Source organism: Euprymna scolopes, chromosome 33 (genome assembly GCF_053919585.1).
Source record: "Euprymna scolopes isolate OS-2025 chromosome 33, ASM5391958v1, whole genome shotgun sequence".
Classification (NCBI taxonomy): domain Eukaryota; kingdom Metazoa; phylum Mollusca; class Cephalopoda; order Sepiida; family Sepiolidae; genus Euprymna; species Euprymna scolopes.
This window is the reverse complement of record NC_136514.1, coordinates 53938151-53957007: the sequence shown is the minus strand read 5'-3', so window position 1 is coordinate 53957007 and position 18857 is coordinate 53938151. Positions and strand designations below refer to the sequence as shown.

Below are 18857 nucleotides of genomic sequence, written 5' to 3'. Positions count from 1 at the left end.
ATCCAATCATATTAAAGCGATTAGATGGGATGGAGGTGTAAGTTAGTTTTAACCTAGAACAAAAATTTTCAGAGAGTTTTCTAGGAAAAAATGAGTTTACATAGTCTAGACTAGTTTTAAGCCCTCGGTTATTTATGAAACCGAAAGTTAAGGGAGGCGGAACATTGATTTTGCTTTGGTGGGTGCCTTGTTTGATTGTATACTTGTTGTGGATGTCATTTAATGGTTTCAGTTTTAGGGTACAGTTCGTTAGGCAAAATAGGTGTTTATCTAAGGACAACATGAATACACAAGAAGAAATCAGCCGAGTCTTCATCTATCAGGTCGTCGCCTTCAGAAGGCCCACCGGCGATAAATACTGCATCTCATGTGCAGCATCTTAATACACTTACCCGTGGTAACTGAAGATATGGAGTACGAGACTCAAGGTCGATGTGTTGGTTGAAAAATTGAACTCATGAGTCTATTTAACAAAATACGCCTCTCTCTCTCCCTCACTCTCATACACATGTCTATATATGTATGTATATGTATGTATTACGACATAATCACGTTGACACACCGGTTTTCCTCAGATCAATAAAGTTCCTATTTACAATGTCTCCCCACTGGGCAGAGTAAGACACCAGGGTCATTTTTTAAGGTGGAAAAAAAAGGAACAAAAATTTAAATTGTCTCAGTCGTGAAAGATTTCTCTTCCACTGACAGAGAACAGGAACTGGAAGTGCAGCATCTGAAGAACGGATACTACACTTTGAGGTATTTATTTGCTCCCCCACCGAGCAAATTAGGCACAAGGCCGATTTTTAATGTGAGGAGTGAAGGGGAAATGGGGACCAACTCCCCGGGGAGTAGGGGAGCTGGATAGTGACAATTGGTATGAAGGGTTGCCCCTACATTGACCAAGGTCTTATATGTGGGGTTGCCCCCACATAAGGTCTTTGTTTGCAGTATCTACCGAAACAGATGGTATTTATTTGCTCCCCCACCGAGCAAATTAGGCACAAGGCCGATTTTTAATGTGAGGAGTGAAGGGAGGGAGAAGGGAAAAAGGGGACCAGCTCCCGAGAGGTGAGAAATGGGAGCTGGTTAATGGTCAGGCATGTGGGGTTGCCCCCACATCTGGTCTTTGCTAGTCATAGCTAGTCATAGCTTGCAGTATCTGCCGGAACAGATGGTATTTATTTGCTCCCCCACTGAGCAAATTAGGCACAAGGCCGTTTTTAATGTGAGGTAAAAACCAGCTCCCCTAAAAGTAGGCAAAAAGGGGACACTCTGGTTACCAAAAATAATAATTGTCCCAGTATAGAGGGTTTCCCCTCCATTGACTGGTACAAATTATCTTAAGTGCAGCATCTGCCGGAACAGATGGTATTTATTTGCTCCCCCACTGAGCAAATTAGGCACAAGGCCGTTTTTAATGTGAGGTAAAAACCAGCTCCCCTAAAAGGGGTCACTCTGGTTACCAAAAATAATAATTGTCCCAGTATAGAGGGTTTCCCCTCCATTGACTGGTACAAATTATCTTAAGTGCAGTATCTGCCGGAACAGATACTACACTTTGATCTGGACCCGAAGGCCAAAGCGACGTAAAGCCTGACTAGTACCAGATGTCTAACCATTTGAGGAATTCTGGGCGCTGTATGTGCTCTCTGCTTACCTCGGCATTGTTTCCAGTTGTCTTGAACCTCCGCTTGTCATTGGTATTTTACAACGCCGACTCAGGAAAGGCGTGGTAGATTTCACAACTCTTGCCGCAAAAAAAACTTTCGCGCGCAGACATCTTTACAGTAGGTATCTATCGTCTGGCAAGAAGAAAGCTACCATATCGGTGGATTAGATATTTTACTGCTGAACTTATTTGGAAGTAAACGGCCGTTTGAATTTCTAATCTTGGAGGATATACTTCCTACGGCCTCCCATTCTACTGAATAATAAATGACGATTCGGCTTATTGCGCATGGCTCAATATTCGTGTGTGGGTGAGAGAGAGTGCTTTATCTTTTTTAATCTTATCAAAAAAAATGACCGGTTGGAAACAGAAATGCATTAGGTTAATGCAAATCTTAACCAAGAAGGCCGGATCCAAACTTTAAGACTGAATATTGTTTACCATCAGCATTTCGTTACGAGTGTGAGTGAGAGAGCCAACAACCACAGCTAAACTCTAGTCATTCAAGGAGTACGAGTTTCAAGACCGTTGCCAATTAACGCAATGCCATTACGTCACGTGTGTGTATGCGCGTGTTGTCACATGAAATTTGTACATTGAGGAAACCCACAAAGAAAGAACAATAAAACATATGTGACCAAAGAAATCTAAAGAAAATAATAAAAGACTCACCCCTTCGACGCGATGACACGTGGTAGACTTTATTCAAAATGTAAATTTCCAGTTTGTTCATGGATTCATTGTAAAATCCAAATAACTGCAGAAGAAAAAGGACAGAAATTAAAAAAAAAATTTCATTGATATTAAAAAGAAACTGACAAAGAATGTTAACAGTCGAGAAATCAAAAACAAAATGCACAGCATTAAATAGGATTTTTTTTTATCGTCCTGCATAGTTTGAAACTTATGATTTTTTTGTTGGAGTTTTATTGGGTTTTTTTTTTCAATTTCAGTATTTGTTTGTTGTTTTCTCTTGGCCGAATTTGCTCTTTAAAAGTGGCGCCAATTCCATTGTGGGAAGTGGATATTGGCAATTTTGGTGCTGAAAAGATTTTAGAATAGGCTAAGGAATATTAACCTGAAGTCTGGTGACGATTTTAACTTTGAATCGCCGAAGAGTATTATTATTATTAGTAGTAGTAGTTTCTTTATCTTTTAAACATTAACTAAAAGAAAAACATTTGAAACCAAAAACAAGTTAACAATTGCAGAAAATCTCAACCATGCAGGTCGATAGTAAATCAATGTTTTTTTTATGTCTGATACAGCGTACAATATATATATATATATATATATATATATATATATATAATAAAATCCACAATAGTTTCTGCAATCCGATTATATTTGCTACAAATAAATTCCAATTTGTGTTTCAGTTGTCGCCTGAGTTGTAGTCAGAAATGCTTAATAAAATTTATTTTAATGCGAAGTCACTTTGATGATAGTCTCATCAGTTAGGTGGCATCACTCAACGGACATTAATCTCTTTTGGCACCTGAATATATGGATGTCGGTTTATTAAAAAATAAAATGTATTTTCTCGAAACTCAGTCCGAAGTGCTGAATATACCAGATGCAATCGATTCTTCAGAAAATGTTTTCCTAGTGTGAATATCACAAAAAGACAATATGAAAAAATCGACTAAATAATCTGTTTCATTCGGTAGCTTTAGAACCGTAATTACTGCATTTCTAGTATTTTAATGAAACCGGACCTAACAATAAAAAACTGAAACTAATGTACAGCTACGATTGTGTCTATATATATAAGCCGATGCGTTTACTTACCTTTAACTCAAAGATCATTCGACGTAGAATCAAAAACGTTTGTAGCATTCATGAAAAACATTATCAAATAATACCGAAAACATAAAATAAGGATATAATTAACGCAAAGCTTATTGTTATTATTAATATTGTTTAAATGTGTGTGTGTGTGTGTATTGAATGAAAATGAGGAATAAAAGCCAGCGTCTAATCGATATTTTATTTTCGGGCAAGATTCATTTATATTCGAAATTTTATGGCATTAGGAGGCATTTCCCACCATTTTATCGTCTTTTATATGTCTTGATCTGATTATATTATAAAGTTATATGTAACTTTTATTAATCACATTTTATTTAATATACTTAATTGCTAATCTTAAGAGTGTTGAGCTTTTAAAACAAGATGAATTTGATGTTTTTTAAACTTATTATTCTTTAACTTTATATCATTCAAACACAGTTTGAATATGTTTTCAAGCGGCAGTTTTAGTCATTTAGAACTGCTTTCTCCACTGCTCACTCATTTTTCCACGAAATTTCAAACAAGTATTACTTTATAGATCATCTTCCCAGCTATATTGTGAATAAAAAATTCACATTTTCGTTCAGTAAAACAAAAGTTATGAATTTTCTGGTGTGCAAAATCGTAAAAATATGTAAGCCCGTGAGCGACGCTTTCTATGACTGGTTTCCATAGCAACATCATCGCTTTAGCGACTACTGTCGCGAAAAGAGAAGTAACTTCGTGAAACGGACAGAAAACAAAGCATGAAAAGGAGATAATTGGGGGTATTTATTAAAAGCAGACGAGTGCCGTACATCGTTATTATATATGTGTATGTTATGTTTATGGAGGCAAAAAAAAAATAAAAATAAGACCGAAATTAGACACAGTACAAGTGAATTTATTGGAAACCAGCATAAATTATGGATTATAGAAAAATGCGAGCATGAAAAGTAATATGGTTAAGCTTAAACATGGAAAAGTAAAAGACTAGTTGTTAAAACTGGAAAAGAAAAGGACAATATATTCTAGAAAAAATACAATAAATTCATAACTTAAAATATTGCACCATTAAGAATTTTTTAAATTCAATTTATTTCAATTTATAACATTTATATAATCAATTCTTAATGCTGCAATATTTTAAGTTATAAATTTATTATATTTTTAACTAGAATATCTTGTCCTTTTCTTTTCCAGTTTTAACAACTAGTCCTTTATTTTTCCATGTTTAAGCTTAACCATATTACTTTGCATGCTCGCATTTTTCAATGATATATATATATATATATATATATATATATATATATATATATGTGTGTGTGTGTGTAATATTTGCGGGCATATTATTTATAACCGCATTTTCCTTACAGGGAACAAAGATTTATTACGTTAATCAAAAATAATTTTATTTATACTCAGAGCAAACACTTGTTTCGGTCAAAACTACTATATACGAAGTCCACTATGTGTGTGTTTAACATTTAGAAGAGACTATCGTTAATGCTTAGATATACACACAAAAAATAAATAAATAAACGAAAAGACTACTTCTACTGGAAGTAGTTACGTTGCAATCCGTCGCTTAATTTAGTCCTACAAATCTATTTTCATGGACCGTAATGCCTTATTAGCATATCCCACGTACAAAATATATCGTCAAGTTCTATTAGGCTAACGGAAAAATTAGCACATATACAGGCTGGTCCGCTTAAAAGTATCTCAGCAAATGAAGTAGAGAGGAGAAACATTATTTTTAAATTACCAGTAGTGTTATATAGAAGATGCTGGAAGTTTTTCCCGTTTAAATCTATGCATTTCTGGGCACGAATCACATGAGGACAAGTCCAGAGAACGTAGTGGCCATAACCCTTTGCTTATTGTTCTCTCTTTGTAAACATGTCATGCACTCGTGACAGATCTGCGAGACATGTAGCGCCATCTTGTTGGAACAAATTGCATTTGGTCTTGTGGCGTCATTTTATCGTAAAATTGTTCCAAGTTTAATTGATCAGAGAAAGATTAGATCCATTGGGCTACTTTTAAGTTTGAGTGTTTTGATTACGTGAAGTACGCCATCATATTTGCAATCAATGTGTATCTAGAGAATCCCAGCGTTTACGGGGTTTGTTCCGAGTATTCACAAAAAAAAAAAAAAAAAGATATCTATATAGCCTGGGAACATTAGCTTGAATCGAGAGCGAAAAACAATTATGAATATATATATATATATATATACACACTGAGGTTATATATATATAAGTTATATATATATATAATATATAAGTCATATATATATATATAAGGTATATATATATATAACATATATTACATATATATATATATATAAGTTATATATACATATAAGTTATAGATTTATATGTAATATACCGATTTCGTGTAATTCAGTAAATTTTCATATACCAATAGGTTTTAAGCCAAAAATGGTTGACTTAAGGATTAAGCTACAAAATTATCACATTTCATAATTGAGCATTAATATACTGTGTAACCAAAACCAAGGTAAATGTTTCTCGCATGCTTTTCCCGTTAGGGATATCCCCGCTCCCCCGCCTTTTTTTCTTTCCATTAAAAAATGGTGTATTGCCTAAAGTGTGTTTATTCATAAAGTCTGAAGAAATGCTGGTTTTGGAAAATTGTCAAACGATATAATGCTTTAAATTGTCGAACTAGACATTGAAACAATTGTAACGTAAAATGAAATACACTTTATTGCCATCAACGCCTTGTCTTGAAGTCTTGATTTAGCACGCACAGTATATAACTATATAGAACAATTAAACAACCCGGATTTAAGCGTGACAGAAAACAACACACACGCTATCCTATTAATATATAGATAATTTTTTGACAAATATGATTTCTCATCTCCTTGAAAAGAAAAACGCGATTTAAGATTTAGAAGTATTAGTAGGTCTATGTTGGCACTATTTAGCTATATAATGGGACTTTGTGTTTTCAGTTCAAACAGAAAATGATATTTGTAATGTTCATGTGTTACATTTTCAGATTGTGGACTTAATATAGCAAGTTTGTGGATACTGTATTTCTTTCACTAACACCATTAGGAAAAGTATGAATTTACATATTATTCCTTTACTTATATATTGAATAGTGTAATGTACCTTCTCAAATATTGTTTGTACACGTAAGCTAGGAGAAGGGAAACTCTGCAGTCGTTCTTTTTTTCTCCTTATCTGGACGTGTCATTGCCAATATCGCTTCAGTAGACGTGAAATGTATGCTTGCTCAATCCTTGGTTACTATACATTCTCTGCACAGTCTGCCTTACCGTGTACGTCCATTGTTTCTTGAGACTGAAAGCAGGCCTATAGCCATTGTTTCTTGAGACTGAAAGCAGGCCTATAGCCATTGTTTCTTGAGACTGAAAGCAGTTCTATATCCATTGTTTTGTATCATAACCGATATACCACATATGGCTTCTTTCAAGCTATGGAATGCCAAGGAGAGAAACCTTTGTTGCCGAACAGCGCTAAGACATAGACGCGAATATGTAATAGATAAGAATCCTGCTGACATTTCATTTCTTTTCGCTCGGCAATTGTATTTTGATTGACTTAAGCGAAATTAGCAAGATATCCCTTTCACAGACTTGATTTATTACAACTTCGATACACATCTACATACTAGTTATTCGTTTATTTCGTAGGCGCGTTCACTGATCTATAAGAAATAATCCGTCGGCCAATGTGTACGCTGGTGTATTATGTTCCAAGTTTCAAATTACATTCTCATGAGGTGACGCGCTCGAGTTTAGTGAAAGGTGTATGATAGTTCATGGCAAAAAGTTTAAACGTATACAACGAAGAACTTACTTAAATGGTGTATAATTTTATTTTCTATCGATCTGTATACTTTTGAAACTTTTGAAACTATTTGAAAATTTTGTTCTTTAACAAACTTTTATAGCTGTTTTTTATTTAGCCGATTTCTCCAGAAGTTGGGAGTTTATTTTTATCATTTGATCAGTAATTTAAAGCTTTAAAATCATTTTGATTTTTCGTTTAATAACAGTTACGTGGAAAATTTTCCCCCTCTTTTTTTCTTTTTTTTTTTTTTTGAAGTATACAACTTCGAAATCTACTAGGCGACATTTGTGTTATCCTCCTTACTACCTCTTTCTTTGCGAGTCTGTCATTATAGATATTTTTGTTGCCGGGTCTCGACTGAGCTTCAATTTATGCTCCTACTGTAAAACGTTTCCTCTCGCTACAACCACTGTCGGCAAGTTCCCCTAAAACTAAACGAAAATCATATGAGCACGTTTGTTTCCTACAACTATCCTCTTGTGGGATGCTTCCTAGTTGAATATAAAATGGTCGATTTCAAATTAAACTTGGTCCTGTTGAGACTACATGACACGCGTTAACCCTTATCCTCGAATATACTTCGGACCTAGATACACGATGATTTTTTTTTTTTTTGTAAAAACCAAGGTTCGCCAACATTTGTTTCAAAATACAATTTGAAGTGTTTTTACAAAGGTGTAGGATAGCTTATTGAAGAAGTGTGAGGAAAATAAATATACAACTAAACTTAAATGATAGAAAATAATATTTTCTATCGACCTGTATAGTTTTAAACTTTGGAAATTTAGTTTTGCTGCTTAAACTTTTTTTTAAAGAGATTTCATTAAAGATTGATATCTATTTTTATGATTTGCTGACTAATTCCAGACTTGAAATTAGCTTTAATCGTTTAATAACAGCTTTATACTTATTTTTCGCTTCTTTTTTCTTTCTTAACTATACTCTTCTTTCTTATAGAAAATTCGGTGGGAGTCTAATCTATCGTTTTTTTTTCATGACTAGTATTCGACCGAGCTACAATCTATGCTCCCGCAAAACACTAACACCCAACACTAATTCAACTACAACCATTGTCTACTCTATGCCTAAAATTAAACAAAAATTACATGAACAATGTTTCTTTTCTAGATCTGGCAGCCTGTGGAAAACAGTACCGCGGATCTGGTTCCAAGCTGACTATAATAGGGTCGCTTTCAGATAAAATGTAAGCAAGTTCTTATTGACTGTCCCTTGTAAATAATCAATTGTTATGTAGAGGGGGTTTCATTGAGAGAGTTTTATTAAAAGATGAGTCTTAGAGAGAGATGCTTAGAAGGAGTCTTATTACAGTGAGGGATGTTGAAAGACTCAGAGAGATATTGTGTTGTAAGAGAGACTTAGAGAGATATTGTTCATGTCAGGAGAGATTCTTATATATTAAATGTTCATTCCTTAATTGTGTTGAATGGAAGAAGAAGAAGAAGAAGAAGAAGAAGAAGAAAGCTCTTTGAGTGAGGACATAGTGTTCAGACAGTTCAGACATGATGATGTTGAGACGTGTATGTAAAAACATATAACACAAATATATAATACAATTGGACTTTACCTTTGTATAAGAAACATAAGACACAAGACGAGCTTTACAAAAAAACACTTGATGGTTTATTCTTCACACGGCCGTGATTCCATCATCAAGAATTCAAAGTCTCACATTTTTTTTTCTTGAAGTGACGTCTCGCTTCTAGACGTCGGACTGTCCCTCTCCGAGTTTTCTCACTGACTCTAACTAAAGTTTTTCTCTATTCCTAGAACTTTCTATTTTCCGTGACGTCATACACATGTTAAAACGTGTTCTTCTTTCACGTGTCCTGGACATACGTGTCCAAAACTTTTCCTATTTCTCAGTAACCTATTTATCCAATATGTTAAACGCATTATCTTATAAGCTGCATTCTTTCAATTTAAAATTTCATAATAAACTTGACAGCTCACATTCTTTCCTTGAAATATTTTATCTATATGCTAAACAAGTTTGTTTTACATTTTTACATTCTCACACGTAATCTATTTCTAAACCCAGATTACGAGGTTCGAATTTGTCTATTGCTATTTCATTTTCATTTTAAACTAAATTCTCCATTTTTATACTTACATGAAAAGGGGACAGCCCTTATCATGTAACACAATTTCTACCAAACTTCCATTACCGAACGTCATGTTTTCTCTTAACGACAACGTGACACTCATTAACACTTAACCTCGAATGGCAGTCGGACCTTTATAAGTGATGAACTTCTCGTATAAGAAAATAATCGAGAGTCCAAAAACACTCGTCCAGCTACAACCACTATTAACAATTTTCCCCACTATCTGCGCCTAATTCTAAACGCAGATTCCATGAACAAAGCTTTTTTAATATATAAAACTGCCTGTATGCGGAACACGGTTCCATTGGCAATGCTTCACAGCCGATTAAAATATGGAAGCCTTTAAGTTTAATGTAAACAAATTCTTGCTTAGCCATTCCCTTAAATAATCCAAATTCTACCCAATCTACACTATTAACAATTACTAGACTACCACCTTGCATTCATTAACCATTACTCTCGAGTGACTGCCTTGTAAAAGAATGTACGCTGGTGTACCGTGTTTAAAGTTGATAATATGTCTCGCTCAAGTCTGAACAAAAGTGTAGGATAGTTCATAAAAAAGGAGAGAGTAAATGTAAATATACAGCAAATAATTGTCACCAATGATTGAAAATTTACTCATTTTTTTATCGACCTGTAGAATTTTAAACTTTTGTAACTGTCTGTTTTTGCTATTTGAAGATGTGTTGTTGCTTCTACTTAACATTATATGTTAAGTAAAAACACATTTTCAAATCTCGTCAGAGATGGATTGTTTTTTTTCATGCGGTCACAAATTTCGGACTTAAAATTATTTTTAAATCGTTTGATAACGGTTATTTGCTTCACTTGTACAGGCGCATCTAAGTTTGAGCGAAATTAGATATTTATATGAGAAACTGTGGCCACGCTTAAGTTTACAATAGTATTTTATTTATATTCGTATGTTAGATACATCAAAACGTTTGTGCAAGACGATTCGTCGATCTGTCTGTCATGTTTAAACAGAGATGTCGTTGGAATAAAGATTAAGCGTAAAATCAGAACAGGAACTACACTTACCTTCCAGCAGGTTAGTTAAAAAAGAAACACTATTCACTGTAAACGGCCGTATTTAATTGTTCATTGAAGAGAAACTGAAGACTTCTCGTGATGAATTAGATGGTAAAATTTAAAAAGAAATTAAATAAATAGAAGTGTATTATGTCTTGCCAGCAGCTGCATTACTGTGTGATAAATACTTGACCACATTGTTAGTTTATTTCCTGCCATGCATGTGAGAATAATTACAGGCTTTTGTCAAGAACATACATAGATGTATATTATATATGAGATACACATATTACCTGCACGAAATTTCGAACGGAATCCTTTATTTAATCACCGGCCTAGAATGCTCTCGTTCCATGCAAATTCCAGTATTCAAGAGAAGGATTCTCGAGTTCGATAAGATACACCCGAAGAAGGCCGGAGTTTATATCGCGCGGAACGTTGTATAAATTCACACTGTAGATGAGCTGAGTATTCGAAGAATCTACGTAATATGAATAATCAGTTCTCGTCTCAAACATTCAGAAATATATATAAAGATTTCAGTACGTAAACATTGAATCCCGAGTTAACTCCCTTTGTTTAGATTTAAGAAATGGATTTTAAACTTTAAATTTTGAGGAGCTAGTTTTTTTTTTTTTTATTTGTTTTGTCTTGTTTACCCTAGCCTCTAACTTAATCATTAGCGTTTTCTTTTTTTAGTTTTCGCAGTATTCAAATTGTAAATTATTTCGTATATTTCCGGAACTGGCTCCAGATTCGTCGTGAATACTCGGAACAAACTCCGTAAATGCTGGGGATTCTCTAGATACGCATTGGTTGCAAATATTATGACGTAATGCACATAGTCAAAACACTCATTGGCTGCATCACATTCAACAAGTCAACTTATATTTTATTGGAAATCTGCTGTCAGCATAAACATATCCAAACAGCAATTTCAATATTTGATTTCATCTTCTATTTGTTCACCAAAGCACCCCCGAAAGGCGTTTAAATTAGATATCACAATATCTTCATTATTTAAACAACTGAATAAATTAGAAAGTATTAAACTTCCAATGGTTATCGATGCGAAATACGGAATTACCTTAATTCAAATTCAGCCGCAATCACTGTTTCATTGGGGATAGGTAGGTCCGTACATTTCCGTTTGTTATGTGTAAACATCACAACGTAATTGCTTTGAGATTGTATGTGTTAGTAGTTTCATGATAAAAGAATACTTGCCAATTTTTATTTCAAAGCAAGAAGACCGCGTAAAATACGGCTGAATATGATATTTTAATTTGTTTAAAAAATGAAGGTATTGTGATCTTTAATTTAAACCCCCCGTTGGGGAGTGTTTTAGAGAATAAATGGATAAGTTATATGTTATTGGTCTTATAATGGTTATTAATGCGAAATACAGAATTACCTGAATTCAAATTCAGTGCGAATCATTATGTTCCATGAGAGACACGAAGTTCCATAAATTTCGTCTATTATGTATAACCATTGAAAATTAATATCTAATGGATATTTTGAGATATTTTGTTTTGGGATAGTTTGTGTTAGTAATTTTAGGATAAAAATATTTCTTAATTTTCATTCGATACAAGCATGCCGCGTAAAATACGCTTAAATATGATATTTTAATTTGTTCACCAAAACACTCCCGACGAATTTTAAATCAAATATCACATCTTTCTTATTTGATCAAATGAATACTTTTACTCCTAATGGTTATCGATGCGAAATACAGAATTACCAGATTTCACATCAAGCTGCAAAAAGTATCTTCTATTAGAGATAAATAGATTCATATGTTTCTGTCTATTATGTGTAGCTATTGAACAGTAATATCTAAAAAGTGTTTTGTGATGGTACGTTATGAGTTTTATGATAAAAAACATTTCCAAATGTGAATTTCAAAATGTAAGCAGGCCGCGTAAAATTCGCTTGAATATATTTTAATTTATGTATATTCTATATTTATTATTAGAAATCAAATTTTCTATTGATTATTTTATCTTAGCCACAAATAGCGATTTCGAAAGTTTAAAAAAATGACTTCGGCTCCCTCAGCTAGAATCGAACCCAAAAACATTTAGTTCTCAAGCCTCATTCATAACCATCTAAGCCTTATTCATAATCATCTGAGTCTTATTCATAACCATCTGAGCCACCAACAGATGAATATCAAAAGTCTAAAAATAATTCGAGAATAATGTATAAATGTATATTTGCGCATGCACCGTGAAGCAAATTTAGTCGACTTAAGCTTGCCAAGTTCCAATTTTTTTTCAATTTTGACCACTTAGCAGCTATTTTTACCGTTTAAGCACAGTGTTGATTCCGTCCCATGGTCTGATTTCCCTAAATATCAAGTTTCAAGTCTGTAGACCAAAACCTAACAGACGAGGTCATATTAATAGATAGATAAAGCAAGAGTCATTCTTCCATGTTGAAAGAGTTGAGTTCAAGTCCATTTTCTCTGGTACATATAATCATTAGGTATACAAGAAATTTAGTGGAATTACATTGGTGGCTTAATCCTACTCGTCGGCGATACAAAGTATATAAATTACTTACGACTTTTACCTGGTCATGGCTGAAGAAACAAGAGCACTTGTAGATAAATTTAGATTATAATATTGAAATAGGTTTAGTTTTGTAGGCTTCAAGTTCGTTATATCTTCAAGTGTTTATATTTACGATTATTTTGTAGAAAAATGGCTTTTGATTTTGACTTTGCATAGCGTGATTGCGTTTTGCAAAGAGAAATAAAAACAACAATAACATCAATGTTTTGTGTATTTTAGAATACAAGGCCAGCATTTTCTAAGTCAGATCTGGCTGGTAGCATCGGATTGAGATTGGAAGGAACGCAAAGAAAGGTAAGAAAATTAATACAGAGGGTAGCATATTGAAATTACGAGAAAAAATTAAGTAAATAGGTTTGTGTAGCAATCTGCAGGACTGACTTAAAATCGCCGACCTGTCCAGGGAGAGTCAATTATTCACAAAACATACTTGAATTCATAAACAGCTTCGTCTTTCTCCGTTCAGTTAAATGGGGGTTTTAATGGAGCGGAAGTTGCTTTGCCAACCGCACTAACGGTTAGTTATAGGTTAAAAGTATATTATTAATCACCGCCCTAAAATAACATCCGTTTTACTATATAATAAGCATCTGTTTTTTTTTTTTTTTTTTGGATAAACACTGGTCGTCGATTTCTAATTTCAAAACCGGAAGTTATCATTAGACTTTTATAATTAAGGCTATGGCAACAGAATATTTTCGTCATTGTTTTAACTCTCTAGTATATATCCAACACAGACACAGTAAACCACATCGCTCTATATAAAGGTGTATAAGATATCAAAGAATACACACTCGAGAGTCAAAACGATGAAAAGAATATGCTGTTGTCCGAGCCCTAGTTATAATATAATCACGATTTCTTTATTATAAGGGCTAGGACAACAGCATATTCTTTTCATCGTTTTGACTAGAGTGTGTGTAACCGTTGATAACTTATATGCTTTTCTGTAGAGAAATGTGTTCACGGTTGATTAACTTTGTCCAACAGTTTTGTGTGTATATATATATTATATATATATATATATATATATATATATATATATATATATATATATATATATATACTAGAGTCAAAACAATCGTAAGAATATTGTTGCCATAGCACTATTTATTATACACATTGTGATATCGAAAAAAAGTAAGCCGAGTATACCCTGTTAAATACTGTAGAATTTGCAAGCGAAAGTTTAGAAATGTTTCGTTTGTAATTCGATGTTTACTTCCTCACTTGAAAATTATACTATTTGTTAAGCATCTTTTAAGTGAAATGTGGGACCAGAGCAATTAAAAAAAACGTGAAGCATGCATGCATGCCCCCCCCCGTGAGTGCACACTGAACGAGGCATAAAAAAGTGACTAATTTCAGAATTTGTCCCCCCCCCCCTCATTTAGCCTCAAAAGTCTCCAGGAGACGTCAAATCCTAGTGAAAATGAACAAACGGTGCAGTTTTAGGCCTTAACATATATAAATTTGAGTTGTGCACCATGTAAAAAAAGAAAGTCCATCATTTGCCCCCCCCCCTCATTTAGCCCCAACAGACCCCATATTTAAATTTTAGTTCAGCACAATACAAAACTGTTAAATAGACATTCACAGAAACATTTTGGACAAATATGTTAAAATAGTCCTAAAAAAGAAAGTTTTTATTAGCCCTAACAGAGGCCGGGGGCCAACCGGAGTTTTCCTGAAAAATCGGTTCTGTTACTATTTTATTCATATTATGTTTAATGTTTGTCAAAAAATTTTAAAATTCCAAGGCGTAGTTATTGAGAAAAGTGCGAACAGACCAGCGGGCAAGGGTGAAAAAGAAAAAAAAAAAAAAAAACGCTTTCGACAGTTTATCTTATATTTTTATTTTTATTGACTGGCCAAAATACGGCGATTTCGTAGAGCGTCATGTTTTATAAGGATATAAATGGGGTATCTAACATTCTTACGCCATATCCATTTTGGGAATTATTCCAAACAAGGCATAAAACCACTTGATGCAAGTCGCTACAATAAACGAAAAATAATTATCGCAAATACAGGAGATGCTTGTTGACCTTAATATTTTCACGACTAAGGAGAAAAACAGTCAGCAAAAAGAGTTCCACAGTTATTGTAAAGTTTCTGAAATACAAATCTATAATACAACGCAGTATCAGAACAATGAATTTCTGAAGAATAACGATTTAAACGAGCTGGAATGAAGGAAGTAAGAGATGGAGCAAACAATTCCGAAAAACACATGTCATAATACTATTCATAAAAACTAGCAGAACCGGTGAAAATTCCACAGTAGTTGAACATTTTAAGGACACAAATAAAATGAATAAAAATAAAAAGATAAATTAAGAAAAAAACTTTTAGCAAATCTTTGTAACTTTTTAAAGCAAAACAATAATTGATTTAAAATAAATTAGTTTTTTTTTCAATGAAAATTCAACACACATCGGGTTTTTTTTTTTTAAATATTTTTCTATAAATTGTAAAGCAACAGATATCAATTTTTTTGCACATTTTGTTTTAATTTTAAAAAGAAACTACAGGAAAACTCCTTTAATTTGAACTTCCTCTAAAGTTGGAATTCCTCTAATTTGGACTTCTACACCTGCACTTTCTGTAAACTTGAACTGTCTCGTCATCGAAATTGTATTAGCATATTTGATGCGGAGTTGCATTAAAACTGTTTACATGGTTTAGTCAGATATTGCACAGAAATGTTAATATTAGTAACTATGTAATTAATGTAGATTAGCGATTGATAATTAATTTACACTAACTGTAATTTTTTTTTTCATATTGCTATATTTAAAATAGTGTAAAACAACCCATCACAATGGCTTGCAACTCTAAAATCAGAGAATACATCTGGTCTAGAAAAAATTCTTGAAAGCAAACGGTTACCGACCAACCACGCTGTTCTTAAAGCACTTAATGCTAATGATGTTGAAATGTGGGTGCAACAAGATTACGATACCAGGAGGGCACTCGAGAATAAGGGATACTGAGTGTACGTGGACAATGAGACAATATCGTAGTAATCCTTATTACTTAAGAGAATGGCTCATCAAAAACTTGTCTACATTGGACTTGAAGACAATCAGATTGCATTCAGTTGGAATGCAGTTTAACGGAAGAGAGTTCAACAAGCGTGCAGTTCTAAGAAAGAAACTTTGTTCATGGAAAAAGAAGAAGACTTGACAATTCGGGAAATAGCCTGTTACATTTAAGAGGTCACATATTTAATAGAGCTGAAATCAAGATCAATTATTAGATTCGTCGATTTGGAAAACTATATAGCACAGAAGTTACAAAAATGAACTTGTCAGAGTAGAAGTTGAAGTGGAAATAGTCTCACACTTCGAATCGTACACGAGTATGAGCAGTGCGACTACATTCTTGTAAGGTCTGGAAAGACATAGCATACTTCGAAACCGATCCTTGAGCATGCTCCCCGTTTGTCACACCAAGAACACATGTTATTACTATAATGAAATGTCATCGGATTTCAGTATTGCGACGCTATGTCGCGATAGAAAAGGGAGAAAAGGCTGTAAGAAATGCGTTAGTTTAACAATTACTTATATTTTTATATTAAATAACATTTTGGATCTACAAAAACTAATTGTGTCTTAAGCATAATATTTTGGGTAACTTTAGAAATTAAAAGTAGTATCAGATGCGTAGTTATGTTTTTCCTGTTCCCCATAATAGCATTAAGAACGATATTTATATATGAATAAAAGTGTAATTGTGTGTGTGTGTGTGTGTGTACATTTCCCTACCAAATTATTGTGCCAATTTTCAGTCTACACACTCGATATTTGACATAAAGAGTATTTAGATATGAGAAAATCTTTTAATCAGTTTTCAGCCAGAAATTCGGCTGTCAAGAGGTCAAAGTTCAACTATTTGACCTTTGAAAACAATCAAACTCATCCGCCAATTCGGGTCTAAACACTTGAAATTTTAGATGTAGGTTCCTTAGACATGGATCAACATTTTTAATTTGATTCGAGCCCAACACAGTAAATGTTAAGAGGTCAAGGTTTTTAAAAATCTGACTTCCCGCCATTTTTTCTAAACATTTGACATTTTACTTACTTTTTAATCGGTTTCTGGCCGAAAATTTGGCTACCAGGGGTCAAAGTTCAAAAGAATTTACCTATGTCGTCTTAGCAAACTATTCAGCAAATTTGGGATCTAAACATTTAAAATTTTACATAAAGTGTATTCAGGTATTCAGCAAGCTTTTTAATCAGGTTTTGGGCGATAATTTGGTTTCTAAGATGTTAAAGTTGAAAGAGTTGACCTTTGCAGACTCTACCAAACTCCAATTTTGGATCTAAAAACTTGAAATTTAAGATGTAAGTCACCTGGACAGGAGTCAAACATTATATATATAAGTGAACGTGTCTGTGTGTACATTTCCCTACGCAATAACTGTCAGTTTTCAGTCTACAGACTCAAAATTTGATATAAAGTGTACTGAGATTTGGAAAAATCGATGTGATCGGTTTTCGGCCAGAAATTTGGCTGTTAAGGAGTCAAAGTTCAACAATTTCACCATTGAGAATTCTACCAAACTCCGACAATTTTAGGTCTAAACTCTTGAAATTTTAGATAAAGGTTTCTTGGACATGGATCTAACTTAACTCGATTTGAGCCCCAAACAATACATTTTAATGGGTCATAATAGGGGTCAAAGTTAAAAAAAATTGACCTTTTTTGTTGCTCAGCATACACCTCCAAACACCCGGGCAACGCCGGGCACCCATGCTAGTATATATATATATATATATATTTGCATATAAAGTTATGAACGGTACATAAGTCCCGAGGAAAGTTGGGCTGAACTGCTAGTGTGTGTGTGTATATATATATGAAATGGTAGTTTACTTCAATATATATTAGAGAGAGACAGATGAGAAAAAGAATGACTTGGTAGTTTTTCTACCTTGAAAATGATAAAAACTTAATCCCATGTTTTTTGTTGAAAATTTTATTTGTAAGTTAATGAAGCACTTTCGAGGATTATTAGTTTGCTTTCAAGAATTTGCTCTAGTTCTAATAAGGTTCATTAGTTGTTTAACAAAATATCTCAGAGTGTATTTATACTTATTAGGAAGCTGTCCGGCGTTGCCTAGTCGTAAAATATGCATAAATATTTGAATTGTATTTATGCAAAATTCTTATTATAAAGAGAAATACCGTAGGGGGCTAATATTTCGGGCCATAATTTCAGGGATACTATGTAGGGAGTTGAACTGCAAGACGCCCGTTTACATTACACTTGGACTTCTGTATGTCAGTACAATCGGGGAAGCAGAAACCGGGAAGGGAATTCTAAAGTCTAGCAGTTCTGAGGAAGAAACTATTAGAGTAGAAACCTTTCTGACATCTGGGGATATCTACTTATAGAGGTGGGATTTTGCTGCCTGTCTGGTTTGCGGGTGTATTTACACCGATGGGGTACAAGAACTTGTAGTTCTTTGGAGCATTCACCATTAAAATACTTGTAAAACAGGAGAAGGGATGCAACATTTCGTCGATGGGAGAGAGGCTGAAATCTGGCTGACGGCTCGGGACCTATTAGGTTGGCTACACTTTTTTGGACCCTATCAAAAAGCGAGAGGTAGAAGATCCACCAGCCCAAATGCAACAAGAATACTCCATATATTGGCGAATTTAATCATATATTAAGTCCTCTCAAAAATCGATTAACTATTTTACCAGAAGATGTAGGTTTAGACTATATAATTAAGAGAAAATAATATTGCTATCCAAAAAATTAAAAAACAAAAAATCAGCATATATGTACCGTTAG

At 33.7% G+C, this 18857-nt stretch overlaps 1 protein-coding gene across 3 annotated transcripts in view; it reads right to left on the bottom strand.

Annotated features, from left to right (window-relative positions):
• Positions 1-18857, bottom strand: part of LOC145258222 (semaphorin-5A-like) — a 457393-nt gene that overhangs the window by 305857 nt on the left and 132679 nt on the right. For all 3 annotated transcript variants that reach the window (XM_080116169.1, XM_080116168.1, XM_080116172.1), the window contains exon 2: positions 2345-2429. The gene's annotated coding sequence lies outside the window, so the exon portion shown is untranslated. The remainder of the gene's footprint in view (positions 1-2344; positions 2430-18857) is intronic.